This window comes from Mesoplodon mirus (assembly GCF_964341445.2).
Source record: "Mesoplodon mirus genome assembly, chromosome: 6".
Taxonomy (NCBI): Eukaryota; Metazoa; Chordata; class Mammalia; order Artiodactyla; family Ziphiidae; genus Mesoplodon; species Mesoplodon mirus.
Window position 1 is genome coordinate 90,689,617 of NC_138982.1, and position 11,433 is coordinate 90,701,049.

Genomic DNA, 11,433 nt, shown 5'->3' on the forward strand with positions numbered 1-11,433 from the left:
TTTAAACTTTAAAATAAGGATAAACATTTTAAATACCTATAATCCTTTACAGAGATAACATAAGTAGACATGGCTGTGGAATGACTACAAAATAGTCTCCTCATAACATTTCAATGGTTTGATGTAATTCCTCAGTGGAGGATCAGGCTTTAAGATCAATCTTTTATACAGACGGGGAATGGGAATGAAGTTTCCTACCATCAATTTAAGTGGGAGCCACCACTTCCGTGGGTAAACAATGATTTGTCAAAGATAGTTCAGCTCTGATAAACTGATCTGAACTGACAGAGAGAGTGACAAATACTAATGAACAAGTGTGTGAAAGAGACACACAGACACAGAGAGGGACAGAGAGTCACAGAGAGAGACTGACTTTACATCATGAGTAGAAGGCAACAAACTGCCTTCTCTTTGAAAGGTTTGGACATCACGTAGAGGAACAGACAGGACAATGGCAACTGTACTCTTCTGGACCAGTTGTGTTTCTCTGATTTCTCCTTCCTCTTTTCCTTGCTGGCTTATCTTCTTTTTCCTTTTACCCTCTAAATGTGAGCATTTCTCAAAATTCCTTCTCTGTACTCTCTCCCTCGGTAAATGTCCCTGAACAGAACCATCCCTCTTGTGGCATACAGCCCCTGCATGAGTTTGGTCAGATTGTGCAGTGCACAACTCTCATGGCCCACTTACACTGTAGTCCACATGCCCTGCAAACCTATCAACTTTTACGTGGCAGCCTAATATGGATGATCCAAATCCAGCTCTACCCCTCTTTTTTCTTCTGTTATCCACTCATGAACCTCTAGCTGCTTATCCAACAATTCTTTTTAAACAGAAAATGAATGCCAATTTTATGTATGCTCTTAGAGTAGAAGGAACTAAGAGCAGAGGTCTTCCTCTACCAGAAGAAAATAAAAATTACATGAAGCCATCCCCATTTGGTTGGTATTTTTGAACACTAAGTGGCCTACTATTACTACTTGCACACATTTCCCCTAATACTATAGACACGCAGTGCCAAAGGTGATTCTCAAAGGACTTGGTTATAACAACACCACACAGTCATAGCAGTAATGAAGGGCTGCTTAACGGGCAATTCTAGACACTAGATGACAATGATACTATTTCAGCCTCACAGAATTTCCTGATTGTTGGGGCAACCTCTAGTGGTAAGTGCAGAGAAGAGGAAAATGTTCAGCTGAGAGCAGGGAGTGAGCACTAGCAACAGATACAGCAGCTCACTAAGCAGGCTGCTTTTGAAGACGTGCTGCAGACACTGCCTAAAGACGCTAATGTGAGCTCAAAGAGCTAACAGAGCTAAATGATCTACCCATTCTATGAACGGTCTTAATGCTCACCTATCTCGCAGGTCATATGCTTGGCCCCAGCCATGAGACCTGAGATCAATGTGGACTTAGCAACTGCCACCTTATAAACCCAAAACCTTGACCTCCTTCCCTGGTCAATTTCCTGACTACGTCTGCATTCGGGCACTCTAAAAGTACAAATGACACCCATTTCCAAATCTAGAGCTATGCACGTGAAGGCCCTCTCAAAAGCTTCAAGGGTGCCTTCACCTTCCTTCTCTGAGGGAGACTAACCCAGTAGCTCCAAGTTTTTCCCTTTTAAGTGAAGCCCTCTGAGTACCCCAGCTAATCTTCAATAGGATCTTGCCTTCAATGTCTTCAAAGTGGAGTTTTTCTCTAACACCTTTCTAATTAATGTCAGGAAAAACAAAATCTCCAATAAGCTCTTTCAAAATTTTAAAGTAATCCTCATATCACCATGTCTTATTGCTCAAAACTTTCCCATCATGCACAAAATTAAGAAAACAAAATGATCACAAAGAATTTCTACCATATATGTACACAAGTCTTATCTCACTTTACTGCCCGTAGAATTACTGAAGTGGGCATTATTTCTCAAATTCATTCCAAACATTGTATAGTAAGTTATCCATTATATTCCCTCCACCTGGAATTCCATCCACCTCACCTGTCAAAAAGCTACTCTTCATTCAAAGGATGACAGTAATGCCACCTCTTTTTAGTCATCCCCAAACAATGGTAACCTCTCCATCTTTTAAATTCCACCAAGTACAGTGCCAAGACTGTAGGCGTTGAAACTCAACACAGGATTGTGTGAATCTCACTTTCACCACTCGCTTAGCTCTGTGTCCTAGAGAGATTTACTTAACACCTTGATCCCCATTTTCTTCATTTTTAAAATGATCATTTTCTTAACTTATAAAATGTAAATAATGTTTTTCTTTCAGGATAACTGTAAGAATAATATAACTCACATAGCAGAGAGCGAGGCAAATATGTGCTAAGTAGACAGTAGCCATTGCTATCACTATGAATTGTATCTTCTATAACTTTACCAGGTGGGTAACAAAAAACTTAATCCAAAAATATGGAAAACAAAGCAGGTCAGGTACAGGAGAGCAAGGGCAAATTCTTAAGTAGTAATGGAAATCCAACACAGGTTGACCCTGAACTCACGCAAAATTCTAACCAATGTTTGAGTGCTGTTCTGACTGAATTATATTACTTCTTGTTGCGTATGTAGTTGTTTCTGCCACAAGAGTGTCTTAATGATGTCAAGTTGCAATTTCTGAAGCTCTGTAACCAATTACTTTATTATTTATTAACTGATTATCACAGCTTTACTTCTACAACTATCTAAAAATTTCCTGTGTTTATGACTCAGCTCCTCACTTTAAAAGCTTATTGGGGGCCTGAACCAAGATGGCAGAGTAGAAGGATGTGCTCCCACTACCTCTTGTGAGAACCACAGAATCACAACTAGCTGCTGGACAATCAATAGGAAGACACTGGAACTCACCAAAAAAGATACCCCACATCCAAAGACAAAGGAGAAGCCAAAATGAGATGGTAGGAGGCATGCAATCACAGTAAAATCAAATCCCATAACTGCAGGGTGGGTGACTCACAGACTGGAGAACACTTATACAACAGAAGTCCACCCACTGGAGTGAAGGTTGTGAGCCCCACGTCAGGCTTCCCAAACTGGGGGTCCAGCAATGGGAGGAGGTATTCCTAGAGAATCAGACTTTGAAGGCTAGTAAGATTTGACTGCAGGACTTCGACAGGACTGGGGGAAACAGAGACTCCACTCTTGGAGGGCATACACAAAGTAGTGTTCACAACGGGACCCTGGGGAAGGAGCAGTGACCCCAGGGGAGACTGAACCAGACCTACTTGCTAGTGTTGGAGGGTCTCCTGCAGAGGCGAGGAGTGGCTGTGGCTCACAGTGGGGACAAGGACACTGACAGCAGAAGTTCTGGAAAGTACTGTTAGCATGAGCACTCTCAGAGTCTGTCATTAGCCCCACCAAAGAGCCCAGGTAGTCTCCAGTGTTGCGTTGCCTCAGGCCAAACAACCGACAGGGAGGAAACCCAGCCCCACCCATCAGCAGACAAGCGGATTAAACTTTTACTGAGCTCTGCACACCAGACCAACACTCAGCTCTACCTACCACCAGTCCCTCCCATCAGGAAATTTGCACAAGCCTCTTAGATAGCCTCATCAACCAGAGGGCAGACAGCAAAAGCAAGAAGAACTACAATCCTGCAGCCTGTGGAACAAAAACCACATTCACAGAAAGATAGACAAGATGAAAAGGCAGAGGGCTATGTACCAAACGAGGCACAAGATAAAACCCCAGAAAAACAACTAAATGAAGTGGAGATAAGCAACCTTCCAGAAAAAGAATTCACAATAATGGGGCTTCCCTGGTGGTGCAGTGGTTGAGAGTCCGCCTGCCGATGCAGGGGACACGGGTTCGTGCCCTGGTCTGGGAAGATCCCAAATGCCGCGGAGCATCTGGGCCCATGAGCCATGGCTGCTGAGCCTGTGCACCCGGAGTCTGTGCTCCACAACGGGAGAGGCCACAGCAGAGGGAGGCCCGTGTACCGCAAAAAAAAAAAAAAAAAAAAAAAAAAAGAATTCACAATAATGATAGTGAAGATGATCCAGGACCTCGGAAAAAGAATGGAGAAAAAGATCGAGAAGATGCAAGAAATGTTTAACAAAGACCTAGAAGAATTAAAGAACAAACCGAGATGAAAAATACAATAACTGAAATGAAAACTACACTAGAAGGAATCAATAGCAGAATAACTGAGGCAGAAGAACGGATAAGTGACCTGGAAGACAGAATGGTGGACTTCACTGCTGTGGAACAGAATAAAGAAAAAAGAATGAAAACAAATGAAGACAGCCTAAGAGACCTCTGGGACAACATTAAATGCAACAACATTTGTATTATAAGGGTCCCAGAAGCAGAAGAGAGAGAGAAAGGACCCAAAAAAATATTTGAAGAGATTATAGTTGAAAAGTTCCCTAACATGGGAAAGGAAATAGCCACCCAAGTTCAGGAAGTGCAGAGAGTCCCATACAGGATGAACCCAAGGAGAAACACACCGAGACACACAGTACTCAAAGTGGCAAAAATTAAAGACAAAGAAAAATTATTGACAGCAGCAAGGGAAAAACAACAAATAACAAAAGAGACTTCACAGATATGATTAAGATGAAGGACCATGAGATAGAGAGGTTATCCTGGATCATCCAGGTGGGTCAAATCTAATCACGTGTGTTCTCAGAAGTAAAGAATACTTCCTTGTGTGGTCAGAGAGGGATGTGACTATGGAAAAATGATCGAAGATGCAATGTTGCTGCCTTTGGAGATGGAGGAAGGGGGTCACATGTCAAGGAATGTGGGCAACCTCTAGATGCCAGAAAATGCAAGGAAACGTTGCTTCCCTAGTCCTAAGAATAGAACATGGCCCTGACAACACCTTGGCTTGAGCTCAGGGAGACCTGGATCAGACTTCTAATTTACAAACCTAGAAGAAAATTAATTTGTGTTGTTATAAAGGCACTAAGTTTGTTACGGCAGCAACTTGAAACAAATACGGGGAACAAAGAGATCTGCTTGGTATTAGTAACAAAGTTGAACTGAAAGAAGGGAAAGGTGGGAAAGGAGCATTTTCCCAACCTCTGCATGGAAAGCAAGGTGGCTTCGGTGCACTGTGGTCTCCAAAGAAGTCAGCAACAGCATAGTGATCACCATGCAGAGTGCAAACAGTGCCTGATTAGAGGTAGAGGAACCCAGGAAAAATCAGCTCGATGGCCAGCACTCACACAGCTGGTTGTGGTAGGTCTGAAAGCAGAAGAGTTTCAGCAGGAAGCACCAATGAGATGCCAAGTAGTGCTAAAGGACCTATGAGTTCCAGGTGAGGACGGACAGGACTCCTTCATGGACACACATGAAATTCACAGTGAAGAATTTTGATGGCAGTCTTCTATTCCTTTATTCTTGTATGAAGTCCTAGGTAATAAACTGAAACAGTTTTGTATTCAAAACACAATTAAGAGGTACTTGGAGAGACAAATTAGTTTCTAACAAAAATGGATAAAGAATTCTCCAATATAATTATTACTAATTATTTTTCTGCACACCTACAGCTCGAGAATAAATTAGAGACATAATAATCTGTTTATAGCAGAATGTAGTTAGCAGCCTTTATTTAAGTTTATCTGATAAAGACTGGCTTGTTACTTTATCCTGAAGAACAAAATCAAAAACATCACTTCTTGAAAATAGTCCTGCAAATTATGATTTGGTATCTAAACATTGTATCTTACTATCTTTAAGTAATTGTACAATTCTGTAAGGATAAATTCCTAAGGAATATTATTCCATTCTGTCTAAAACACCTTCTGAGCCAAACTTGATTCTCAAGTTTTCCCTACATCTTCCATTATATTGCAGGGCAAAATAAAGTGGTCAGGTAATGGAAGAAAAGATGGATAAAAAGTGCTTGAATATTTTGGAATACTGAGTGCCACTGTGAATGACTAAGTATAAGAGGAACATGTGTTTTTTACCTCAAATGTAGTATTTCTTAAACTAAAATGTTTGATAGTCAAAGTAATAAACTAAATCAACTTTCCAATCCAGAGCTTTAGAATGTTTTTCTCCATGATGGAATTACTTACACTCTTTAGGCCCATCTTCTCTCTGGGATGCAGGTTTGGTAATGGCTCTGATTTTAGCACCCAAAATACTGAAACAAACCTGGGCAACTATTTTACAGAACGCATGAACACTGGAGTTAAGCGCTCTCCATTTTTCTACCCTTTTACTCATCTTTTGCTAATGGCCATCCACTTAATGCCCATATTTGATCACTTCTGAACCATGGCAGTAACTTCCACTTCTTGCAGTTCTTACACTGACAGTAGGTATGTTAACAACAATATACTATTTTAATTATATCCTGTTCCCCAGGAGGTGATTACCTTTTTTAATCTTTACTATAATGCCCATTGCTAGTGTCAGGATTTGGTGGTAACAACAACAACAAAAAAAGCGAAGACTGGAATGGTTTGCAGAATGCTATTTATGATATTTACTCAGTGTTACAATGTTTGGTTGTAAAGCATGAAAGCTATGATTTCTTAGGCTTAGTCAAAGATATAATTTTGGAGACAAGAAAATGTTTTTTAAAATTTTAAGTATTCTTTTAAACGTAAAAGCAATGCACAGCTTTTGTACTGACTCAAGCAATATGTACGGAGTAAAAAGTTAAAGCCAAGGCAAGAATGATCATTATTTTAAATATTATTATAACCTTGTTCTCAAATCCTATCCAATTAAGTTATCAAAGAAAATTAGATTAAAAATATTGGGGAATATCATCATTGTTTAATGGTGGTAGGATTACATATGTAGAAAACTGAGAGAATCAACTATATAGGAAATAAAAAGAATTCAGTAAAGCAATTGATTACAAAATTAATATATAAAAATCAATAACATCAAATATGCAAAGAATTTGTCACAAAATATATGAAAAGAAAAAGAATCCTTTATGATAGCAATAAACAGATGGAAATATATTTAAGAAAGGTGCTGGTCCCATAAGAAAACTACTATAAAAATCAACTGGTGGAAATGAAGAAAAAAAATTAAAGTAAGATATTTCATGCTCTTGGATAGAAATGCTCAGTATTGTTGAGATTATGAGTTCTCCATAATTTACTCAACTATTTTATATAATCCCAATTAAAACAGCCACAGGATGTTTTAAATTGGAAAACCCTGATGACTCCACAGACGATACTGACAACTCAGCATTCTCATATACCATTGGAATGCCTTTCTAGCAAGCAGTTTGGCAATAACTATCAAATTTTAAATGTTTATGTCATATGATCTACTAATTCATCTACTAAAAGTTAACCCTATGCATATTCCAGTAGTCAGAATTCCAATCTAAAAATAGTCATCAAAGCCTTGTTTACAACAATAAAACAAAAGAAAAAATGCATCAATAAGGCACTGAGTAAAGCTACATTTTTGTACAAATAAACTCTTAGTGAATACCTTTAGATAAAAGAATATTGGGGGGCTTCCCTGGTGGCACAGTGGTTGAGAATCTGCCTGCTAGTGCAGGGGACACGGGTTCGAGCCCTGGTCTAGGAGGATCCCACATACCACAGAGCGGCTGGGCCCGTGAGCCACAACTACTGAGCCTGCGCGTCTGGAGCCTGTGCTCCTCAACAGGAGAGGCCGCGATGGTGAGAGGCCCATGCACTGCGATGAAGAGTGGCCCCCGATTGCCACAACTAGAGAAAGCCCTCGCACAGAAACGAGACCCAACAGAGCAAAAATAACCAGGGATACCTTTACAGTAGACTATGGGTCATTTTAAAATATCTTTTTTTCTTTGATTCATTCAACATTTAATTATTGAACACCTACTCTATGTATCACACACTTTGGACACTGGGGATACAGTAGTCAACAGTACTTTATAATGTACTATAACATATTTTTTAAATAATAAAGATTACCAAAAATACAAATTCCTTTTCACAAAACCATGACTCCTATTAACCTCTTCAGAGGCAAATCAACGTTAAGAGTTTAGTACACAAGTATACCATGCTTTATTGTGCTTTACTTTATTGCACTTCACAGATAATTCATTTTTTACAAACTGAAGATTTGTGGCAACCCTATGTCCAGCAAGTCTATCAGCACCATTTTTCCAACAGCATTTGCTCACTTCATGTCTCTGTGGCACATTTTGGTAATTCTCACAACATTTCAAACATTTTCATTATTATTACATTTGTTATGGTGATCTGTGATCAGTGATTTTTGATGTTACTACTAGGACTCACTGAAGACTCAGACAATGGCTAGCATTTTTTTAGCAATAAAATATTTTTTAATTAAGGCATGTACGTTTTTTAGACATAATGCATTGTACACTTAGACTACAGTATAGTGTTAACAAAACTTTTATATACACTGGGAAACCAAAAAATTCCTGTGACTCACTTTATTGCAGTATTTGCTTATTGTGTTGGTCTGGAACTAAACCCACAATATCTCTTGTTACTAATACTCTGGCCTAAGTTATTTCACAGGGATTGCTCCCTGCTACATAGTGTTGAAATTACATTCAGAGATTTTAAAAAGAAATTGTGTGTGTAGCAATATTTTTCCACAAAACTAAGTGTAAAATATCTTTAACAAATAATGATGGTAGTAAGAAATATTAGACGTAGTCATGCAAAATTGCATCTCATTTTACAAAGGCTTAGAACATTTACAAAATATCCCCTAGGTTTTTAGACTGTGAACCTTACAATCTTACCCATTTTTCTTTGCATTTAAATGTGGCTGTTTGTCTAAAAAATGTTAACATGCAAGTTCCGTGATCTCTAGTCCACCAAATACTCTCTCCTGTGGCATGAAGATGATAATGATGATTATAAAATACCACCTAACAAGACTGTACAAATAGATGAGCAGGCACACTGCAGGGCTGAACAGGGTCCAGTATGGTATAGGGAGCAATTTGACCAGAAGGATCTTGGGCTCAGACTTGCAAGGTGGAATTACAGTCTGTCCCATAAAGTAAAAAGTCTTCTCCCCCAGCAGAAGCAGCACAGCCTCTCTTCTTTCTCCTCCCACCACTTGTGGTACCAGAGCTGGAGGTCCTCCTTGGATGTGGGGAGGGTGTCCACTGGGTATCAGTGGACATGGAAGTGGATTTCCTTGGAAAAGTCCTTGAGGAGGACGTGCCTCTCTGGCTCAGGAATGTTATGAGGGTATGCCACCGTGACGTCATGGACAGCGTCCAGGCTCTTACCTTCTCTTAGACGGTCTACTACAAAAGTAAAGCCTGTAGTTCTTGGATGTTAAGACATTTTCATATTTCTGAAGTCCATTCTTCTTAGCAAATTCATTACTTCAAGCCATGCTATTTTCTGTGAGATCAGTCCCTTCTGGGAATATGAGGAGTTGAAGTGGCTCATGGATATCACAAAAATAATTAATCATGTTTTCAAAAAAAAAAAAAAACAAAGTAACTTTGTTGTTGTCATCTTCCCTGGAGCCTTTTAGAGGTTTTATCCTTTTCTTTACAGTCCAGAAATTTAACCAGAACTTATGTAGATGTATATTTTTATTTTTCCCATCTTAGTATACAGTGAGTTTTTACAAATTAAAGACTTGAGTCTTTCTATAGCTCAGGAAAATTTTCATCTACATTTCTTTGATTATTTCCTGCCTTCTTTCTGGTCTTACATTAAACTTCAAATTTAACTTTCAGATCAACAACTTATTCTTCACCAATAGCCATCCAAATTTTTAGCCTTTCCCTTGATTTTTTTGTTGTTATTTCTCTTCTCATTACTCATTTTTCATAGTCTCTTGGTCTTGTTTATGAATTTTAAATTATTCCCAATCTCTGCAATTACTAAAAAATAAGTTTGTGTGAGGTTATAACCTATTTCCAAAATTACCTGTTTTTACTTAAGTTGGTCCTGTTTTTTCATATTGTCCTCCTTTCTATACTATTGATTTATCTCAGATGCTTGATGATTTTTCATTTTCTATTCCTATTTATATGCAAAGATCTAGATTAGTTAATCTAAGGACGCAATTTGAGATTACTTTGTGGTTCTGATGTTTCTCCTGTCTTCTATGGTAGGAAAGGGTGCTAACTATAGGTTCTCTAGAAATGCATAGGGTGAGCTACTTGATAAACTCCCCTTAGTGTGCCTAGGCAGGCTAAGTACTCCCAAGTTTGCCATGTAAGGAGAGTTCTGAGGAAGTGACAAATATTGGTATATTTTATGTCTAAAAGAAGCTGCAGTTTTTTCCTTATCTACCTATTACAAAAGTCTAGTTACCTGAGGGTCTACCTTGATTCTCTGTTCATCCTCAGTATTTAATATAAGAACTATGTCTATATGCAGAGCCTGTTAATTGGTAAGGCATTCTTAGCACATTGTCCTAGAGCAAATTCTAAACCGAGAAGCTCCATAAAAGGAGGGATGTGAAGAACTAAGGGGAAGAATGTTACCTAAGGTACACTTTAACAAATTAACATGGAGCAGTGTGGCCAAAATGGCAAAGTAAGAAGACCTCACCTCCTCCCATGGGCACACCAAAATTTAAAATATTTACAGGGCAACTATCTATGAGAATGACCTGAAGACTAGAAGAAAAGATTTTCTACAACTAAACATATAAAGAAGGAACCACAACAAGATGCATAGGAGAGGTAGAGAGGAGGTAGAGTCAAGACCCACACCCCTGAGCCGGTGACCCACAATGGGAGGATAAACACAACTGCAGACGTTCTCCCCAGGAAGCAAGGGGTCCAAGTCCCACACTGGGTTCTCCAGCCCAGGGGTCCTGCACCGGGAAGATGAGACCCCAGAATGTCTGACTTTAAAGGCTGCCAAGGCTTGCATATGAGAGAGCTAAACGTCTGTAGGAAAAAGAGACTCCTCTCTTAAAGGCTCATGCACAAACTCACATGCTTAAGTTCCAACACAGAGGCAGTAATTTGTAAGGAGCTTGGGTCAGACCCACTTGCTGATCTTGGAGTCCTCCTGGAAAGGTGAGAGGCAACTGGGACTCCCCCTGGGACATAGATTTGATGAGAGACAATTTGGGGAGCTCATTCTACCATGAAGACACTGATGCTGGCATGTGCCATTTTGGAGTCTTCCCTCTAGTCTGTTAGGGCCAGGGGCAGGCCAATACCAGCTCCAGGGCCCACCTCAGGACACAGCCCCACACAACAGTGGGCTAGCACCAGCACCAGGGAACACACTTGGGCCCCACAGTAGGCACCCCATGGACCCAGCCCCAACACCAGTGGGTCAGCACCAGTCCCAGCCCCTCCCCCAGGTCCTACAGGTAGCTTCTCAGGCCCCAACCCTGCCCATGAGTGGGCCAGCACCAGCCCTTAGCCCCCATAGGCCCTGCAGGCAATTGCCCCAGAACCTGGACCCACATACCAGCAGGCCAGCACCAGATCCAAGACCTCTCGAATGCTACAGCCAGCATCCCCATGGCCCAGCCTCACAGCCA

General features: G+C 40.2%; 1 pseudogene across 1 annotated transcript; it reads right to left on the bottom strand.

The window, feature by feature from the left end:
• Window positions 1–8,742: 8,742 nt before the first annotated feature.
• On the bottom strand, window positions 8,743–11,056 carry LOC309806540 (lysocardiolipin acyltransferase 1-like; annotated as a pseudogene). The gene is made up of 2 exons: window positions 11,027–11,056; window positions 8,743–9,465 (listed from the first exon to the last, which is right to left on the bottom strand). The product of its transcript is annotated as a lysocardiolipin acyltransferase 1-like (transcript).
• Window positions 11,057–11,433: the final 377 nt, after the last annotated feature.